This window comes from Daphnia pulicaria, chromosome 1, assembly GCF_021234035.1.
Source record: "Daphnia pulicaria isolate SC F1-1A chromosome 1, SC_F0-13Bv2, whole genome shotgun sequence".
Classification (NCBI taxonomy): domain Eukaryota; kingdom Metazoa; phylum Arthropoda; class Branchiopoda; order Diplostraca; family Daphniidae; genus Daphnia; species Daphnia pulicaria.
This window is the reverse complement of record NC_060913.1, coordinates 3,117,409-3,133,779: the sequence shown is the minus strand read 5'-3', so window position 1 is coordinate 3,133,779 and position 16,371 is coordinate 3,117,409. Positions and strand designations below refer to the sequence as shown.

General features: G+C 37.0%; 2 long non-coding RNA genes across 3 annotated transcripts; both read left to right on the top strand.

Annotated features, from left to right (window-relative positions):
• The first annotated feature begins 12,404 nt into the window (after window positions 1–12,404).
• On the top strand, window positions 12,405–13,840 carry LOC124320811. 2 transcript variants are annotated; one of them, XR_006914043.1, is made up of 4 exons: window positions 12,405–12,886; window positions 12,957–13,009; window positions 13,075–13,257; window positions 13,332–13,840. It is a non-coding gene; the product is annotated as an uncharacterized LOC124320811 (long non-coding RNA). The 2 variants fall into 2 exon arrangements; XR_006914042.1 differs by having other exon boundaries at window positions 12,407–12,886; window positions 13,125–13,257.
• Window positions 13,841–14,341: 501 nt separating this feature from the next.
• LOC124320812 lies at window positions 14,342–15,793 on the top strand. Its single transcript, XR_006914044.1, has 4 exons — window positions 14,342–14,969; window positions 15,035–15,096; window positions 15,160–15,270; window positions 15,335–15,793. It is a non-coding gene; the product is annotated as an uncharacterized LOC124320812 (long non-coding RNA).
• The last annotated feature ends 578 nt before the right edge of the window (window positions 15,794–16,371 follow it).

Below are 16,371 nucleotides of genomic sequence, written 5' to 3'. Positions count from 1 at the left end.
TGTTTTTTTATTTCTTTTCAAAATCCACAAGAGCATGTGAAATTCTCATTTAAAGTTGGAATAAGCTCCTCCCATTTCAAAACGGACCTTTCACCATTTAGTATATACAGTCGCGGCTGAAAGTTTCTTTACGTGTAGCTCAAAAATACGCCCTTTTAGTTTGTATTGGCGGATGGTGTTAGCCTATGGTAGAGGTTGAGCTACCTTATTTGCTCGTTTCTTTATTTTTTACCGCCCTTCTTTACTTAACTCTACCTCTTAACATTGATTACTAATTTACCCGCGATAACGCAAACTTTACGCAATCCTATTGCCTAATGCTAAAATGAAACTAATCAATGCAGAAATTGTCACAGTTACAAACTGATCAATCATCTGTCATTTTACCGTTTCATTGAAGAGCTATTGCTAGTTTATTGGGCATCGATGCAATTGCCTGATTATCGGCCATGGTTACCTATAGTTTAGAAAGCCGCGCCAACAAATCATTGTCGGAGGTGTAAGGGGGTAGGGGGTAAAACTTGAGAAAATCGAGCAAATAAGGTAACTCAACCTCTACCATAGGCTAATACCATCCGCCAATACAAACTAAAAGGGCGTATTTTTGAGCTACACGTAAAGAAACTTTCAGCCGCGACTGTATATGCCATAATTCATTATATGTTGATGTATATAGTAGGGGAGACCGGGGCTATGTGGGGCAAATTCTTCAAAAAAAGTTTCAATTTGCTTTATGTAGTACACAATTACATCGATTTTTCCTTATTTGGTACAAATATGATAGGGAATTTTCTACCCTCTTCGTATCTTTTTTTCAGAATAGACTAGGCTAACGTCCGAAGTTGCCAGTTTTATGTAAGCGGAAACAAATTTTGGACACGAACTGGGTAATTGTTCTTGCATGGCGGCTTATGGAGTTTCGCCGGAGTCATAATTAGTTTTATGTTTCCCATTTCAGTCGTCTTTAGTTGCTATTCTTAATTGGATAACTACATTCCTTAGTTATCAGGTAATCTTTTAAGTTTAATTTCCCCTCGATAGTCATTGTAGTTTATTTATTATTAATTTTTAAGTAAAAGCATTTTGTTTTCAAAGACTATATCCTGCCCCGAGGAAAGAGAACCCCGCACACCCCTTTGTCTCCTCTTCGTTTCTTCCTTCGTGTCTTCTTTCCATTCTTCCCTTGGGGCAGGAAATGGCGACATTTTTTTGTAAACACTGTAGGGACGTTTACAAAAATAAACTACAATGACTATCGAGGAGGAATAAAAATTAAAAGATTACATGATAACTAAGGAATGTATTTATCCAATTATGAATAGAAATTGAAGACGGCGGAAATGGGAAACATAAAACTAATAATGACACCGGCGACTAGATCTCTTTTTGTCGTACGGGAAAAAGGGCCACCGGCCGGTGTTTTGCATCTGACAATTTTTGAAAGAAAAGTTAAAATTGAAAATTTTAGATAATTTAAAGATAACTTTTAAATCATTTTTACAGAAAAACCGAAGATAATGTGAAAATAAGTTAAGATTACAGTTAAGATACAGATAATTTTGTTTCCTTCAGATATCGATAAGATAAGATAAGATAACGGGAAAAAGACAAAAAAACGTTGACTTGCACAATTTATTTTTTGATTCAAACAAATATGTTTGCCAGAAAAAAGTATTTGAAATAAAACAGATTTACTAGAAAAGATTCCCTTCATTAAACGTAAAGAAAATACGAAAATCACAATTTGTTATTCCGTTTAATGAAGAGAATTTTCTACAGCAAGGTTGGCTTAGTTCGTGTGCATTTTGCAGACATAATGTCACTTGCTGTGCTTATTAACACACGCTCGATACTTCCAGAAGATGCTGGGATTCAAAAAAGATCCCGAGCAATGGCCCCAAAATAGGAAAAAGATTCTGATTTAGTTTCCAAAACCCTGGTGGTCTAACTGGTTTTCATTATCCTTCTGGCTTTAAAGGATCGACAGCTTCTTCCATTGACACATTTGGCTCATTAATGCAAGCTTCAAACTCTTTCAAAACCATGTATAGATGGGGAAGCAGAATTTGGACGGATGGGCTGGTTGATAACAGTACTGTACACCCCTTTCGGCTTTTCTTCGGTGGTGGGGGAAAAATTACGTTTTCAGCTTGATTAGATTCGTCAGAGTTAGTTGTAGCACTGTCATGATTGCGATCACATGTGAAAAAAGATTAAAAAACTTGAGAATTGATTTTAGTTTTAAACTTAACTTTTTTCTTACGCAGAGCTTTTGATTTTCTTTCTAGTTCCTCCCTTACAGCCTCTAACACCTGACATTCCGAGAATCCAGATGATTTTATCCGGTTTTTTTGAAACGCGGATCAAGAATGGCACCTATAAAAATCCAAGTAAATAATTTGTAATGAAAGACCTAAAAAATGTTTAGTTTCCCAAAACCAAGAACGAGTCCATCAGCACATAGCAAAATCTTGACGTTAAAGAGGCGAGCAATCCTTTTGCAACAGCCTTGCAGTTTTTGTTTTTTTCAGTCAAAGGACTTTTGGGATTTGGCACCTGCTTTCCATAGTTATAGAAAGTTTGTTAACCAAGTCTAAGTAGGCAGGGATCAAATTTCTCACAGTTCAAAAAGTCGGCTTGGAAGACGTCACTAGCATCTTCAAACCTTTCAAGAATGAGAATCAACTCCTTGATTATTTTAATTTCAAATGTCTCCAATTTCCCATGTTTTTTTTTACGTTTAATTTTCCATTAAGTTCAGGAGCAATATCGAAGACTCGAATTAGGATCACTTTACATGTAGTATTGGGAATTCCACCTAGCATCATTACTCACCGGAAGTATAAGATTTGTTAAGTTCAAAATCAGTTCAGTATCGAGAACTTACTGAGTTTTTTTTACTGGCGTGTTTGTTATAGTCTGTGCAAGCATTTTCTATAAAAGGAAAACAAATATTGTTAATATACAACAGCCAAAAAATTAGCAAAAATTAATAAATTACTCCCATTGCTTTTATGCCATCTTTTATTACCAATTGAAGAAGGTGTGCTACACATGTAGACCTGAGAGATGAAGCCAAAGAGTACCCTGACTTGTTGTTGACAGCCTCCATTGTCACTTTGTTTAAACAAAAAATTGTATCTTGCAGCTCTTGCTCAAGATCTTCACGCTCATAAAAAATATGCGATCTTCGGCAGAAGCTTGTCTTAATTCTTCTGCGAGCTCTACGACGGTTTCCCACAATGGCACTGTTTCACCATAATTATCGATGGTTAAATTCAATCTCGATTGTCTCGTCGGGTTCGAAGTTTCATTCAGGTAACGAGCGAGCAAAAAACTCTCAGTTACAGTTGGGGCGGCGCCAACTAAAGATTGCCAAGAAGGCAGTTGAATGTCAAAATCAGAAGCAAGCATATTTGGACCACCGGCTGTAACTACTCGAACAATCTGAAATATTTAATCGACACTAAATACATTACTTTTTAAACGATAAAGGGAGAAAAAATTTACCTTGCTGATGGGAAGTTTCCAACTTTTAATTACGTGCTCGTATTCGGCAACAATAGCCTGGGCAGTGTGGCTCCCTTTCATTTGAGTCAGGGTAAGAAACGTGTTAAAGGGTTCGATACTCATTGACAAGAAAAACCGACGAAATCCAGCATGTTCTTCGAAGACCAAATATCGAGAATGATGGTCAAGGCAGTGCATTCAGTTGATTTCGCCTTTAGTTTTCTCTTCTTCTCTTCATAAAATCCTGGAATTAACGTGTTCCGCAATCTCTGTGGACAAGGCAAATAATATCCCGGGGCCAACAGCTGTATAGAAATTTTTTTTTAGAATAGTGATAATATTATTAAAATTATCAAATATATTATTTAAATTATCAAATATATCACCCAAGAGTGGAAGGCATGTCTTGTCAATAAATTCAGAGGAAGATTATCCTCTTTAAATACTTTGCTCAAAACTTGGTCCAGCTGCTGTTGTCTTGTTTGGTGTACTTTGGTGGGAGTCGCAAAACTGTCGATTTTTTGTTGAGAATTGGAAATACTACCATACTCTTTCGGACGAAGCAACATCAATGGGGTGTTAAAATTTGAGAATGATGATTCCCCCCCCCCCAGAGAAGTAATGCCCATTATCACACAGCTTACAGAGAGCCCAAATAGAATTTCCCTTTTCCCACCAATCACGAAAAAATGTCTTCCTCCAAGTTGGGAAGGCGTTGACAGTGAAAATTTGTATAGGGTTACCTGGCGGAGGTTTTGGCGCTGAAGAAGTATTTTTGTCAGCCGTTTCAGTAGCCACATCTTCGACTTGTCCATTTCTCTCTTTATTTTCTTCGTCTAAACGTTCTTGTTTCACTTGACTGATTTCCTCATTTTCTAAAACAAAAACCCGACCTCGTCTTCGACTTGGACCTCGTTCTCTAGAATTATTCCGAAAAAATCTTCTCCCACCTGGGCTTGATCCTCTTCTCATTTTATTGATTTTATATAAATCACAAACACTATAAAAAGAGTTTGCGACAATCCAATTTTATACTATCGATATTTTATTCTGGTTTCGTTGAACGGCTGAACTCTGAAGGCGCCACGTCGTCAAAGGTTTCATGTTCGACATTTTGTGCGACGCACACGCGAGTACGCTTATATCAGGCACAACTGAACTTGCATAAGTTGTTAGCACATGAAAACACTTAAATTTCTGTGTGATTTATGAGGTAATTGTTTACAAACATTTCTGGATTGCTTTAGAAAACAGAAGGAAAGGCTAGTTAAGAATTTGGTTGACGAGTGGAGGGAAGTTGATCAATTACATGTGTTCATTGTTCATTGATAGTTTCTGCCGTTAACTTAAGAGGAATCTATGTCACATTTGATACACCTAGTTTGAAGACAGGGTTTAACTGTTCAATTTTATTTATTTTAGATGGCAGATGAAAATCTTGTACTGGATGCCGAAGAGAAGAACAAGCCTTCGTCAGCCAAATTGAAGGATCAACATAACATGTTTCTCGATGAGAAGGTAAAAACATTTTGTAACAAGCATTTCTGGATTCCTCTTAAGTTAAGGGCAAGTTAGTTCAAGAAACTATCGATGAACAATGAACACATGTAACTTCCCTCCACTCGTCAACCAAATTTTTAACTTTCCGTCTACGCCCCAACACCATTCATTAAAACAAACTTTTTCATGTTTTATAAAACAATCTATGATTAATTTGATCCACCTAGTCTGGTAAGTTATTTAATAGTATGTGTGATTTTAACTACATTTTTTCTAATTCCATGTCTTTTTCTACAGAAGATTCATCCAAAAATTCGAAGAAAAAGTTGAAACACAACTAGAGTTGCCTTCCATTCTCTCCCACTGGATAATAGCTAATGGGATTATTATAATTACTCGAAAAATTTGATTCAATGGATTGACTGTTCAACTAGTTATCTTAATGTTAGTCTTGCCACGTATTGCCTGTTGAACTCATTTCCCTTCAGACAAACTAAGAGCTGTTTTTTCATGCTGTCTTATGTTTTTAAGCTAATATAAACAAGATAATTGTTTGTGTATTTTCTAATACCGAAAATTAAAAAAATTAATTACGTTGTTTCTTGAGAATGGGTCATATCAAAACTATAAAGTAAGTTCATTTGCACAAACTTTCCCATATACCATTCGAATCGGCTTAACGAGCTCTATCGAATGGCGTTAAGTTTGATGAGATTGGAGATTCCGTGCCACTCTAGGCCACTGCCCAATGACACTGAACATCATAAAGCGAACGGCCAAAACTAAATTGTGTGCAAACTTAGTCCCGATGTTTTAGCAAGAAGGAATCTAGTAGACAGTTCTAGGACATCTATAGGACTAGAAAATATAGCAAATGAATGATTATACATCTTTGTAAAGGCTTTAGTTCTATGCTTGAACCCGGCCTTTAATACTGAGAAGTTTTGAAACTGAAATTCTCAATTTATCTTTATGCTATGATAATTTACAATTTAATTCTTGGCGCGGAAGCTTAACTTTTGATCCAAGCTGCGTCAGAAAACTTCAAATCAATATGGCCCTTATTTTTTTCCAGTACTTCAGTCAATAGGTAAACAGAAATTGTTAATGTGCCTAGCTTTATTAAGTGCAAATGATGTGTGTTTAATTTGTTTTTGTTTCTTCTTGTCGCTTATTATGACCCATGAGAAATACACAAGATGACTACTGAATTGGATGTTGCTCAATCTGGAACTATCGCTGGATTCGGATAAATTAGGATTTTTGTATCGTCACTCTCTGTTTACAAGTTGATAATCCGAACCATTAGTACGTCTCCCTCTTTGGGCATTACTTGATAACAAAGTCGTAAGCGCGACGTTTTCCCTTTCGTTAGTTCATCGCCCATTTAATGTAGCTAGCATCTGCGATTATTAGTTCGTTTCGCTACAAGCTAAGTTCTCTCTTCTTCACCCGTGTGTTTTATTTTATTCATCTATATCGATGAACTTCTCAAATGGGAATATTTTTTTTCTATTTGCATATGTGTTAAACCCTCTTCATGATTAAGAGACGGATTCATGTGAGAGTTTAGTGTAAAAGATCTCTTCTTCCGATCAAATACAAAGACTTGTATTTCACAGACAGACAACGACATGATTGACAGACAATGCTGACTGCCTTCCCTTGTCAATCTTAATTAACACTCTTTTTTATCAGGACTTAAGTTTTTCAAATAACTTCAATCTTGTTTCTCTTATACGTTTTTTTTGGTTTCCAATATTTGATCACAGAACGGCGGTATCAAAAGCTGCTTTTTTGTAATGATGATGATGATGCCGTTCGGTGACGAATGGTGCGTCACTTACGCCACGATCATGTCCATCACAGGTAAGTATAGCAGAATCATAATTATCCTTCAAGAAGAAAGAAATGATGCAGTGAAAAATGTTTGTCCGATCGATGTGTACAGGAATCGGTTCCACCATAACATTAACGCCGCGTCGTGGCGATGTCAACTGTTCGTGTAATTCCTGGCCAAACGGAGCGAGGTGAGGGAGTTCTTCGCCAATTATCACAGCGTCGGTGGTGGGGAAAGCAACGGGAAAATTGGCAGATTCCAGGCCACTATTTTAACGTATATTAGCGTATTAGTTCACGGATAATCTCTCTTGTCTGTTGCTTTCTTGTAACAAACAATATCGACTGCATGAGACGTCAAAATCAGACACTATTTTAGGTTTTTGATTTGATTTTAGGTTAAGCTTACATTACATAGCTGTTTTGCATTTTTTTTCAGGTTTATGCATTCTCTGAAAAGTGGCAAAAATGGCTTGCCATGATTTCCCTTGGCCTACCATGAAATACTTTAAACAAAAATATTGTATTTAAATGAAAAATATAGATTTAAGCGGTTTTAAGAAGCAACGGATCGAATCGGACGCTGGATCTCCCCGTCCAGCTTAATTAGAAACTGTCTCAGAACTGTCATCTGCGCTGGATTTACCTACATATAACCTCCGTACAACCATAGCATTACAATTTTGAATCTCTTCGCGTAGTCATCAACTATTTCCCCTGGTGGCTGCTGGTATCCGTGAAGTTTTTTTCCCCAACGCTCTTTCGTTCTATCCTTGGAACCATTGTGTAAACATCTCCCTGAAATCATTGAAATCTTAAACGCTTTTCCCTCTACTCTAAAAAACTACGCTGCCCTTCCGGCCAACCTACAATATATCGCTTACTACCACTCCTCATGTTCGTCATAGAATCTATCGAAAATTATGCTCTTTTTCCACAACCATTTACACACATCGTTCCTACTCTTTCTTGCGAAGAATGTTAGTATTTTTTTATGGAACGCATCTTTGTCTAATCAAATTCGCTCTCTCACTACGACCGCCAATTTGCTTCGTAGGCAACTTCTGGCTGTTCCTCACCTGCCTCTTCCATCTCATCTTCTCCCACATGAAATGCTTTTACTCGTCCTTACTTGGTCTTTTTTGGATGTTGTCCCATGCCTTGTTATTGCGTAGTAAAACTTGTTCTGACACCAATTTAAGACTGAATTTTAGGACATTTTATACAAATGATGGTATGGTTACTAACAGTGTTTGTCTGTTTTTTTTTATACAATGGACTGCAATCGACTATAATGGGAGAGGAGCTAGGTTGAACATCAGCATACAAAAAATTTTAGAAACTCGGACGGAAAGGAATATCTTAGGATGTTTTTCATATTACAACTTTAAAATCCTTCCAGCGTTTGTCGCTCATCTCATTATTCTTTCTTTCAAAACCGCTTCAGCCAAATTACTGTTTGGTTGAAATCAGTTATTGAGTAGTTGCGATTGATATTGTTGTAGTTTTAGTTATCAAGATTGTCTCTCTACCTCTCTTTTCATCTCAGCCACCTGCCCAGCCCTATTTAAAGCTGTGAACAAATCTGCAGTCACCACCATCTTTTTTTATATTTTGTTGGTAACTTTCCACATCTTCACTGAATCGTAAGTTTCTGCTAGAATTCTGTGCCTTGGATCTGCTTGCCATCTTGTCTTCTCCGTCAATCTGTGATTGTGAGTCATCGAAAATCATGTCTTACTTGGTCGCACTACATGAACGTTGGGGTTAGAAGGGTCAAAACCACAAAATATGAATGTGGGTATCTTAGGGACGATTAAACAGAAATTGGGATTTGTAAAATAAGAAAAACTAATCGTGACTATGTATTAGTATGTAGGGATTTAAAATGAAAGATAAGTCCATTATTAACTCCTATTCTGCAATGAAGAATACAATTTAAAAACAAATTTTTGACACAAGATAAGCATCAGTGTTGTGACTGATCTTTTTTTTTTGATCGCGATCCCGGTCCCGATCAACAGAAAAAAAAACAATCGCGGTCGCGATCTCTTTTGCGATCGCCGCTAGATGGCAAAGGGGGAAAGTACATACGTTTTCAACACAAAACCACTTACGCAAAATACATTTATTTTTTGAAGCTAGAATTTACAAGACATTATATTTTTAGTACCCATTGACTTTGAGGAAAAGAAGCATTTCAAAATTCCTGTCCTTCAACCTTGATCTCGTTGGCTTAAAAATGCTTCCAGCTACACTAAAGAGCCTTTCGACTGATACGGATGAAGGGAGAGCAGTGTTGTAACGCAAGAACTGGTGTTGTGTTTCTGGTGTTTTTTTAAAAGAAAGTTCTTCACTCTTTTTATTGCACGGTAATAAGAATTCCATCAAGTGTCATTTGGTGTAACAAAAAGCTTCCCAAGTTCTTTATTAATTACATCTGAAGACTTCCTACTTCTAGATTGTTTGTTCCAAACTGATCTCAGTTTTGAATCAACTGATTCGAACACATTTAAAAAACTCCGATCAGTAATTTTCTTTATGTCAGCTGTCGCCAACAAATTGAGGGAATGGCAAACACATCGTCTGTGAGGAAGTAGAATAACGCCGATTGGACGCAAGCATCAGAATTAAAATTAAGAGTCTTTGTTATAGGGAAAAAGACTAGTTCTTCGTCCTCTTCTGAAACTTCGATCTGACTCTCTTGCAAATTCTCAGGATCGCTGAAAGAGCTGTCAGACGAACTTGAAGTTGATAATTCAATTTCTTCCACTGCTTTCAATGTGTTTGTACTTGAGGTGGATGTAATATCTTTCCCAAATAATCGAAAAGCTTTAACGAAATTGCTACCACTGTCAGTAACAGTTGCAGTTAGTTTTGAAGTTAACTGAAACTCATCGTGAATGGCCTCTAATTCTCTGGCAATAATATCGTACGTGTGTGAACCTTTGATACTACGAATTGCAAAACATGCACTCTTCCTCTATAATAGAAATTTTTAAAGCTTTAGTAAACAGTTTTGTAATATCTACTAAAGTATTCACCCAGCAAATTGGAATCAAGCCAATGCACTGTCACATCAAGGAAGCTTTTTCGTCGAATTGTCCAACAGTCAGCTGTTGTGCAAGCGTATTTGGCATTTGAAAGATCTTTCATAAGTTTTTCCTTCCCTTTGCCAAAAAGGGCATTCACTTTATTGGTGAAGAATCTTCGGCACCTAATCTGAATTTTACTTGCTAGCCTATTTACAAATTTTTGAAAACCTTTCTTTTCAACTGTGTACATTGGCAAAACGTCCTCTAACAAATAATCCTAGAGATTAAATAAATTTATTAAATAAATATGCTTATTAAGCATATACAATCAAAACACACATTGGTAAATTCAAATACAGCGTCAGTACATATAAAAAAGGTTCCAATAGAATGGTTGTTGGCCGTGAAGTTCTTGGAATGAATGTCAGTCCGTGAACTTTGAGGCTGCTGGCTAGAACGTCGCTGGCCTGAACGTCTCTGTCATGGCTATCTCACACCCGCTCCCCACAATTTAGGGAAGACCATGCTTTAGGCATACCCTAATTGGACTAAAAGATGACTAACAGTTTAAGCATGGCCTGATCACACCTCTGCTCAAGAAGCCAACACTAGACAAAGAGGTCTTTTCCAACTATCGATCCGTCACAAACCTCATATTCATTTCTGAAGTCCTGGAGAAATAGTCTCAAAACAGCTTGATATTCATTTGTCCACCCACGACATTCTCTCACCTGCTCAGATTGCGTATCGTCCATTTCACTCAACTGAGACTGCGCTTCTTGCACTTCAAAATGATTTGCTTCAAGCTGCAAGCCACGGACATGACTGTCCTGTTCTCCTCTTTGATCTAAGCACAGCATTTGACACAATCGATCACGGAATTCTTGGCATTCGAGGAAAGACTTTGGCCAGGATTGCCTCCTATTTGACGAATAGGACTCAATCTGTCGTAATTGACAGTGTCGCATCCGAACCAGTCAAAGTTAAATAAAGAGTCCCCCAGGGATCAGTACTGGGGCCAAAACTATACTCTATTTACGTCAACTGCTTGTATCTGGTGACGGAAGAGCACGGCAGCAGTACTCGGACGATACCGCTACCTACCTCAAATTTGGATTTTTGCTGGACTGTCTTGACCAGTTCAACGCACTCAGGATCTCGTCAAAGTGCGCCGGTGACCTAATTGACTGGTTTTCATACATCTGGCTCAAATCAAACCCACCAAAGAGCGAAGTCCTCTACTTTGCCCCCCCCCTGAACTCGCCATCAAGCTAATGACGCTTCACCTACGCGCCGGTGTAAACCTTCTCGAACTCTAAACATCAGCCAGGGTTCTGGGCGTTCAACTTAGCTCTGATCTGAAAATGGATCGACAGATTTCTGCCATCGCGAGGGTTGCCAACTTCAATCTCTATCGGCTGGGCAAGATAAAAGGTCATCTGACAACCGATGCCACCAAGATCCTCGTGCACTCCCTTGTCATCACACACCTCGATTACGCAAACTCCTTGCTGGTTGGCCTTTAACAGAAAAAACTAAGACTACTACTAGTCAATACAGGACTCAGCTGCCCGTCTCATTTTCCGTTGTGCAAAATCCAGAGAGGATTCAAGATTCCGCCTGCATTGACTGCAGAGTCCTCTTTAAGATCCTACTCCTCGTCTTTGACTGCCTGCAAGGAACTGCACCCGTCTAACATCAGAAGGGCATTCGACTCCACGTCCCTGGTCACTTCGGCACTCGCATCGGGACTAGAAGCCTTGGAGTTCTGTCTTCAACCACGAGAAGAAGGAAGAAGAAGAGCACCACACAAAAGCCGGCCTACCAGAAGAGGTCTTTCACAACATATGCTCCGCACTACTGGGACAAACTACCACCTGCCAACCGCTCCACAACCATCAAACTAGATTTCAAGAAACTCCTTAAGACACACTTTTTTACTTTGTCATGTCAGGTTTTAACTACACGTCACTGATTCATTGCTTCCCTTGTTAACCGTCATTTGAACTTTTTCTGAAATTCTGAAAATTCTGAAATTTTATTATGTGAGAAAGTGCGGTATAGAAATTTTAATATACATTCTTTCTTTCAAAATCTCAGCCAATGCCACCCTCACGCTCCAAGCGTAATTTGAGGAAAACTAAAAAAATTTACTATACGTGTTTATTCTTTAAATACAGTATAATGGGTAAGTTTTAAAAGTGAAAATTACCTCAAAAACTAAATGGTTGGAAGGCCATATTGCTGGGCAACATGGAACTTCGTCAAAATAATGATTTCAAATAAATAAAGAGTCATTTGTGAATTTTCTGTCTCTGAAGGTGTTTCCAGTACTCAGTTGTTGTTTTTCGTTAGTATAAATATTCTTGAAGTCCTTTCTAAGCTTTATCCCTGAGAGATTTTTAAAATTCTTATTTTAAAAAGTCGAAGGCTTACCGCCTTTTAAGAGTGAGAGATTTGAAGAAAAAAAAAGTTCCGACAGTCCTCCAAATACTATTAACCCTGAGAGGTCCCTGGGAAATTGGGCGGGGGGGGGGGGGGGCGACGAAAACGGTTTTCGGGACTTTGACGCTCTCGTGATGCTCCGATCACGACGCGACTTACCTCATTCCACGTAGAATGACTTTTTACATATATTATGACTTAATTTTACAACAATTTACAATATTAACGGGAGATTGGAAGCAAAAAAGGAGAAAAAAAGGGGAAACTTCTAAAATATAGGAAAAAAATGTCTTCTAAAATGAGACGATCAAACCACCTCTAATTGAAAGATGAACTTTTCATCTAACGGAAAAGACTAAATTTGCATTACTATTTTCCTTGTTCGTGAGATATCTGCGAAAGAAAAAGACACCCAGATTGATTTTTAATTGAATTCACTAGCAGACGACATGATTCAATAGCCTGCTTGTCAAACGAATGGGTTTTTGCCACATAAACAAACAAAACATTTCTCATTATAGTGATTAAACCTCGACAACTTTGCTGTCTTTCACAAGGTAATGAGACTCATCAATTTTATAAACCTTTTTTATTATTGTTTATTATTTCCACAAAATTTGAATATAGATCATGTTTCTGTTTCTCCAGTGCTCATCTCCAGCAACTTCAAATGTGACAAGGTATCCCTTTATATGTAATACAACTATACATTTTGTGTGCATATTTAATGATTCATTTGTTATAGATCTTAAGTGATTAAAACTCAAATTTCATAACATTAAATTCATCATTCAGAACATCCCGACAGAGAAACAGACAACCAAAGAGCAAGTCACTCGTGCATTAGTCCTCAGACCAACTGGAGAACTTTGTCAGCAACTTCAAAAAGCTTTTCTGCCATTTACCACCAATTCCTCTCGTGCTGTCAGTAAGTGCTGGCTCTCACATAAATTGTTTTTCAAATAAAAATGTAGATTTTGATAAAATTTTTTTTATACACAGCAATTTCTGGACAAAAAACACTATTAGTGGCACATCCTGACATTACCATAGCAACCCCTTCAACTATATTGATCCATTTGGTGTCTAAAATGCTTGTGCTGAAAAATTCCCTTCAATCCTTTGATATTGACAAAGCTGACTTAGTTGTTTTGTTTTAGTTTTGATGAAGATATGAAGTGTGTGTTTGGGTAAGTAATATGCATATTTTAATCTGTTTATGATTAACATTCCTTCTCTTTCTTTTAAATAAACCTTCCCACTAATTATCAATGCGTTTTGACTTCTGCCACTTTGGGTGACGATATTCAAAGTTTGAAACCATCTAACAAGCATCACTACCACATGAAACTAAATTAGTTCACACCAAGAAGTTCAATAATCCTGATCACCCCTGTAAAGTTCTGATTGCTACTGATGCTATTAATATAAAATTGAATCTGAATATTGGCCGAATTATATTTAGTTTTCTCTCATAAAACCTACGATCAATAAAAAAGGGAAGAAAGAGATGGTGAAAATGATAAACAGAAATGGATTATTTTTCAACACGACTCTTGTGTTACATTTGAATTCATTTATTTAAATACAAAATTGAATAAATAAATCGAAAATTATTTAACATTACACACTGTAAAATTCTCACTAAAAAAACCACAACAATGACGCCATGACGGACAGTTGACAGAATACAGTGTCAAAACACACACTAGAGGGCAGGGCCAAGCAAAATCCCGCCAAAGTACATTATTTCAAATAGTTTCACTACCCAACACTCTTTTCCTTCCGAAATTTTCACATAATGAGTGGAACTAAATGATGATAAAAAAAAGACAATCAACCATGAGAAGTAAGACTAATCAGAGAACTAACTATTTTAATTTAGCATCTGTTAAAAAAACCGAAAATTAATAATAAAAATCTCGAAGGCGCCACGAAGGGGCTTGATCCCTGAGAGATTTTTAAAATTCTTATTTTAAAAAGGCCGCAGGCCTAATGCCTTTAAAGGCCGAACAATTTAGAGAAAAAAAGTTCAGACAGTCCTCCAAATAGTATTAACCATGAGAGGTCCCTGGGGAATTGGGCGGGGGGCGACAAAAATGGTTTTCGGGACTTTGACGCTTTCGTGATACACTGATCACGACATATCGACATATCGCATTCGACGTAGAATTAGTTCTTACATCTAAGCCAATTAATTTTTACAAGTGTTAACGAAATTAACGAGAGATTGGGAGCAAAAAGGGAAAAAAGAGGGGAAACTTCTAAAATATAGGAAAAAATGTCTTCTAAAATTAGAGGATGCAACCACCTCTAAATGAAAGAAGAACTTTCCGTTTAACCGAAAAGATTAAATTTGCTAGGGGGTTTTTCTCGTTCGCGAGATATCTGTAAAAGAAAAAGACTGTGGAGATTTATTGCAATTGATTGATTGAATGTTTGTGATTGATTTTATCTCGTGAAACAATGTGTCTACGTTTCAAATCTTAACTATTGCAGGATTCTAATAAGAAAAAAAAACATGCCTTCAGTGTCACAACTGATGGCATCATTTACCTATCAAATCTGTGCAAGATTGGAAGATAGTTCACATATGTGGGTGCTGAATTAACTGGAAAACGTAACGAAATGGAATTGACAGTAGGTTTTCATTATGTCACTTACCTTCCTGTGTGATGAAAACTAAACAAAACAATTATTTGCAGATTACATTTATCATCAGACATTCCTCCATTTGAGAAAATTTTGTCGTAAAGATGACAAGTTGGTAATTGATTTACAATTTACATGTCACCCTAAGTGATATCATAGCATACCATACTTTATTCAGGATACCAAACAAACATTCCCTGATTTAAAAGGCCTTGATGATTTAATGGCTAGCAAAATTTTATCAACAAAGAGAAATGGAAAGCTGCAGCCGTGGAAAATGGATTTGACAGTATGTATTCATTATTTACTAATCTTTCTATGTGATGAAAACTTAACAACAAAATTATTTGCAGATAACATTTATCATCAGTCATACTACAGTTTCAAAAAATTTTGTCTTGAAGATGACCAGTTGCCAGTCGATTACCATGTCACCCTAAGTGATATTATAGCAGGAGCTTGTCATTTAGATAGTTTGTTACCATACTTTATTCGACATGCAAAACAAGCTTTCCCTCATTTACAATGCCTTGATGATTTGAAAAAAGTCACTCATCTTCGCCTTCCTGCTAATTGGTAAAATTTCAAGAAATGTGATTGTTCATAGAGTTATATCATTTTGGTTCTTTGAAATTTTTAGGTAACCAAAGCAAGAGCAAGAGCCTTGACACGGAAAATTGTATTTCATCATGTTCTAAATCTCCTTTTTACCATGTTTCCTGCACTGTTGAAATGATCTAAGACAAAATCATATCATCTCTTCTCCTGTTAAGTGCCATTTTACATAGATAATAAAAACGACTCTTGTGTTACATTTGAATCCATTTATTTAAATAAAAAATTTAATGAATAAATCGAAAATTATTATTTAACATTACACTGTAAAATTATCATAAAACGATGACACAAAACAATGAGGCCATGACAGACAGTTGACAGAATACAGTGTCGAAACACACACTAGAGGGCAGAGGAAAGCAGGATCCCAGTTTCACTAGGTCCAGTTTCACTACCCAACACTCTTTTCCTTCCTAAATTTTCACATAATGAGTGGGACTAAATGATGATAAAAAAAAGTCAATCAACGATGAGAAGTGAGACTAATCAGAGAACTAACTATTTTCATTTATCATCTGTTAAAAAAAAACGAAAACGAATAAAAAAAATCTTGAAGGCGCCACGAAGGGGCTTGATCCCTTCTCGGCCTTAAAGCATCCGGAACTCAAACGTACCAAGCATGGATTCCAAGCCGTCTTGGGATCACAGACAATGAGGCAACGGATAAACTTGCCAATAACGAGGAATACAGGTTTGTAGGCCTACCCCAAGAATTGGCGTCATCGGTTAAGAATTTTGAAGATTTTTACACAGTCTGATGGTCGAAAGTCAA